Source organism: Choristoneura fumiferana, chromosome 3, assembly GCF_025370935.1.
Source record: "Choristoneura fumiferana chromosome 3, NRCan_CFum_1, whole genome shotgun sequence".
Lineage (NCBI taxonomy): Eukaryota > Metazoa > Arthropoda > Insecta > Lepidoptera > Tortricidae > Choristoneura > Choristoneura fumiferana.
This window is the reverse complement of record NC_133474.1, coordinates 15,922,438-15,928,016: the sequence shown is the minus strand read 5'-3', so window position 1 is coordinate 15,928,016 and position 5,579 is coordinate 15,922,438. Positions and strand designations below refer to the sequence as shown.

Sequence of the window (5,579 nt, the reverse complement as noted above, 5' to 3'; positions counted from 1 at the left end):
TATCTCGGCGAGACGCAAGTCATGGTACCTCCACAAACTGCTTCAAATCATTTACTCAGTTTAATAGCTAAGCATTTCAGGGCGACACCGAAGGGATCAGGGAGGAGCAACTGCCCCTAGAGGTTCTATCTGATTTTTGACCTACCTACAATTTATACTTTTCCCATCATGCACATATCGCACTCTTAGATCAAAATAATCCACCATTCTAATTAGATAGATAGATAAAACTTTATTTCCACAAACACATACACGGCTTAGTAAATAACAAACAATTGTAAAGCAACATACAAAAAATTAACATGATGATTAATGACTTAATAACTAACATGCAACAGTTCCGAAAGTTAAATAAACATTGATTAATTTATCAAATCAAGAGAGCCATGTGATGATGTGGAGAATAGGCGCTGACTCAGCATGTACTGCGGCTATGGGTGGCCACAGAGCTGATATTCTGTCAGAAACCTGAGATAGTGCCAACGTGCTTGAAGTTTAATTTTGCCACATGCCAACATTCAAATTTAAAAGAAAATTTTTCGAAAAAGAACACTAGATATTGGAGAAGAATGAATAGAGAAGAATTAATAGAAAAGAATCTATGCGGAATGTCAAACCAAAAATTAAATAGTGATAAACTCACACACATTACTTTATTATGAGCGAGGAAGGTTCAGGACGTTTGTATGACGCGTTAGCAGATGATTTTTATATTTGATGCGAAAAGTTGGTCTTGATTTAATATTTCTTAATTGAGTCTAAATCAAGCTAGGTGGGGTATTATTTTGAGTTGATAATACTCTTGACTGGTTACTGGATGACTTGATCTAGGAGTGCGGTATCGATATGCTATCTGGGCTCAATTGCATAATAAATACAAGCTGATAATATTAGTGGATTTCAGTACAAAATCGCTAATACTATTTACTCGTACTTTGTTATACAATCAGGCACTGTTAAACAGTTTCACAGGAATGCCCAGCGCTAGCTGGGATAGAGCGAGCGTTCAAGATGTTGAGATAGTGAGTGTCGCGGGGTGTTCGCAGGAATGTCTATACCGCTACAGCTGCTTCGACGACAAGAAGTTCGAGCAGTTCCTGTCGCGCGTGTGGTGCGTGCTGCGCGGTACGCGGCGTGGGTGGGGCGGGCGGCGAGGCGGCGCTGGCGCAGATGGCGCTGCCCGTGCCCGTGCTCGAGTGCCTGCAGCGCTGCTTCGGAGTCACCTTCGAGTGCTTCGCCAGCCCGCTCGACTGCTACTTCCGACAGTACTGCTCCGCCTTTGCCGATACGGACTCGTATTTTGGATCTCGGGGGTCAGTAAACATTTTATTTTTTCGTAGTTTTTTTTTCTTATTTTTGTCGAATAATCAAAGTTAAGACGTGGTGAACTAAAAGAATTTCCTTGCTCACCCGCGACCTTACGATAGCTAAGCTTATGCAAAATATGCGTGTTCATGCAGTTCCTCCACCTCCACACTGTAAGAACACACACAAATCACACAAACCCATCTATCACCACCACCACCATCCTCATCTTCAGAGTAACACAACCATGCATGTTGTATGGTTGTGTTACTCTGAAGATGAGCTCTGGTTGAGTTCGAAACGCGTCAGTGTAGTGTGGTGGTGGTGATAGATAGGTTTGTGTGATTTGTGTGTGTTCTTACAGTGTGGGTTTTAGTACATTGATATGGACCTCCGCAAAGTAACGCCTCATTCAATGAATTATTTAAGACGTGGTGTTGTTACACAAAAGACAGGTGAGAGGTGTCATCCATTTAAATGCATGTCGTATCGATGATCCCGTGCTCAACGGTGGACGTCCCTGGAGTGACAATGTCAATTCCAATTGCAGGCCGTTCCTGGAGCTGCGGCCGGTGTCGGGTCGCTGGTGGCGCACCCGCCGTACTGCGAGGAGCTGCTGGAGGCGGCGCTGCGGCACATGGAGCGGCTGCTGCAGGAGTCGGCCGAGCCGCTCAGCTTCGTGGTGGTGCTGCCCGAGTGGCCCGAGCGCCACGCCGGCGCGCTGCACAAGCTGCAGGCCAGCCACTTCAAGCGCAAGCAGGTACGTACCACAGCCCGCAGCCCGCACCCTACTACATGTTTAATTAATATCGCTTTTTTCCTTTCTTATGAGAGGGAGGGTAAACAAGCATGCACCATGTACCAACAACATTTGGTCTGTCGCCGCTCTTTAATGAAAGTATAAGCCCTTTTCTTGAAAGCCCCGATGTCAGGTTGTCTCGAAACACTGCTGACTGAAGTTGATTCCACAACTTAACACATAGTACTTTACATGGCAGGAAGTGTGGAAGGAAACCTGCAGTGGTAGATATAGCCCTTCGGATTAAGAGTGATCATTTTTGACCAACGTTCGCGCTGCCGTCTGCCTAAAACTAAGGTCTTAAATTCACGCGACTGTGACTTTGTTGCGAAGAAAAAAAGAACAACTACTTCGAGGTTAGCTATAGAGCTTCTTTATTTTTAATCAATTTCAAAAACTAAGAGTTGTTGCTGTCACAAGTGAAGTTCGAACTGGTAGAAAAATATTTTCATGGCTTTTTTGCAGTGGGTTAATTTTTTTTTGTTCTAAAATTTTTCTTCAATGTTTTTATTGTTTTACAACTCGTTTCAGGTGGTGATTCCAGCCTTTGAACATGAATACCGCCACGGATTTCAGCACGTACTTCCAAAGTGAGATGATTTTAAATTTAAATAGTTTTCATCACACTTGCTCGTAAACAGTGTCGTAACATGCAGGCTACCTTGGTTGCAACCCCCCAAATAAAACCCTCGACCTTAATGTGCTTGTCATGAAACCCAAGGTCGGTCGCATGAGTCATTGCCCGAACTATACTGCATGGCGCGCCCACACGCATACGCGGCTCAGGCACATGCTGAGGGAGGGGGAGGGCGGCGCTGCCAAGAGCGCAGCCTAAGGTATCGCCACTATTTGGAAAAAATATATTTTTTCTTTTACACGGGCGGTACTAGAATTACGAAAATCGACTCATCAATTAATTCTAATAGACTCTCGTTCGTAATTCCTTATTTACCGCCCTTAAGACACAATGTCCTATTCCTTGTAGTACTTTTCGAATAGGATGGGTACAGTGACACATGCCATTAAGCAATTAAAGGGTTGTGACAATGTAAATTCGAGTCGATTTATACCGATTCTCGATTAAATATGCTAAGGGTGTGTAATCGATTTTATTAGTGATAGTTTATATTTTTAACTAGTTTTGCCTGTAGCTTCTCCCGCGTAGAAAGTGTTTTTGCTTGTCTTCCTGATCTCACAAACCATGCGGTCTTCTTTGGCAATAACAAAGTAACAGTTCAAAACATCAAATAATACGAAACACTCGATACAAAGACGCATTTAAGGACCTTCGCTCTCGTACTAATGAGGGCTATCGTTTTTTTCTTACTAGATGGCGCCACTGTTGCGTGAGGTTTTTAAGTGTGGCTTTCAAGGTGTTATTACGGGCGTGAAAACAAAGTTTAGATTAGAATATTATTTAATACATCTTAAAACCGTACCATAAAAATATCGAGCAACCACAGTCTTGCGTAGTTCCGTTTTGTTCGGAAAAAAGGGAGGACAAAAGTTTTCGAAAGACAAAACTGTCTCAAAACACAGACATTCATTGCCCCTTATCGCATAATTGCCATAATTAATTTCAGGTAATGCAAAATATTCACAAAATTATTCTAATTATAAAATAAACCCGCTTAGCTCACCCAAAAACTATGAGATTTGACATTTCGGAGACCTTACGCTACACTAGCGCCTCTAGCGGCGAATTCATACGCGATAGCCCCCATTGACAGATAATACGAGTCAAATGATTTGGCAAGATTGTGGAATCGATTCGGTCGATAAGCAAAGTCAAGCTCTATTGAAATCGAGTTCCGTTTTACGCGATAAAAGTTGACAAGATTAAAATTTATCTTTTTAGTTTTAAAACATATATATATTTTTAAGTGATTTTGTTTATTATTACGACATCTTTTAAGCTATAGAGATTTTTTTTTGTTCTTTCGGGATTCAAGTATTTTTTTTTATAAATTATTGGCCTGAAACGTTCATGGCGTGGTGGAATGGAAAAAACGCAAGTGTCACCATACCCATCCTATCCGAAAAGTACTATAATCTTATCGAGAAATAACCAAAGGTTGATTGATAGAGATCTCCTAAAGAGATAAGTTCGCTTTTGTTATGTATCTCAACGTTTGTCGATTGTATTTTTTTATGTATTTGTGTTTACAAACATATGTACATAAATACATAACTACCATTATGAAGTAAAAGGTGCTCGGCTCGATATTCGCGTGGTATTCGCCTACAATAGCCGCTTTCGTTCAAATTCAGAGACCTTCGAGTCCGAAACATGTGAAGCAGTCTCCTTAGTGAGAGACACGAGTATAACTCGTTTTAATTATAATAAGTAAACATTATGTGACTGTGTGCGCGCAGGAACGAGGTGTACTTCCGTTGGGGCGGTGGCACAGTGGTGGTGTGGCTGCAGAACGCGGCGGGGTTCGCGCGCTGGGGGCCCACGGAGGAGCGCGTAGAGGCGCTGCTGGACGCGTGGCGGCCGCGTGCCAAGCTGCGCTCGCCGCCGCCGCCGCCGCCGCCGCCGCCGCGCCGCGCCCGCGCCCGCGCCCGCGCCCGCGCCGCACCCCGCGCCCGCGCCACCCGCGCCCGCCGCGCCGTCCGTCGACGCACCGCCACCAGCCGCCACTCGCGCCTGACAAACGCTAACGCTCCGCGTCGCCCCGACCCGATGACGGTTTCTGAGACCCGAAATATCGCTAGATGCGTCAGAATCGCTAGGTCCGTTAATTTGGCGTTACGGTTTACGATTGGCTAATTGAGTCTATTTAACCGATGTCGAAATTGTCAAACGGATCTAACGGTACTGGCGTCGATTAGCCCGTTATAGAAACCCTCGTTATCATATCCAGAAGAGAGACTAAAGATCATGACATTGAGCTCTTCACGATTTTACGATTTCATCTATCGGATCTGTCCACGGCCCCGCGCCACTAGAAGCCCGTATCGTGGATACGCGTTCGATGTTGTCCGAATGTAGCGAGTGGATTCGTGTAGGGTTGTAAAAATGTGTTCTCCTAGTTTATAAAAAGATGACTCATGCAGATGACAGGCGATAAAAATGAACGGCTATGCTATTTCGTCGGATAAAGGACGACAACATGGATGAGAAGCTATAATAATAACATTACATCTCTTCATTCACCAGTTTCCTCACATTTTTTGTTACATATTTGAAAGTGTTTTGGATACCGAAAACATAAGTTCATTTGTAATTCGTAATCGTAAGGTAACTCCGTCTACGAAATGGAAACACGATTAATTGTCAACTCCACCTTTTTCTAACTCGTGAGTGCGAAACTTGAAACTGTCGTTTGCTGTCGTCTTTTCTCTGAAGCTAGTTTTGTTTTGTCCTTGTTTTCTTAGCCAGATGATCTGCCTCTTGTAACTAGTCTACTTCTAAACCCACGGCTGCCTTGAGAACATATTAAACCAAAATGCGACTAAATGTATCAAATTA

At 43.6% G+C, this 5,579-nt stretch overlaps 1 pseudogene; it reads left to right on the top strand.

Annotated features, from left to right (window-relative positions):
- LOC141426106 (mRNA (2'-O-methyladenosine-N(6)-)-methyltransferase-like) overlaps positions 1-4,877 on the top strand; it is a 16,948-nt pseudogene extending 12,071 nt beyond the window's left edge.
- The last annotated feature ends 702 nt before the right edge of the window (positions 4,878-5,579 follow it).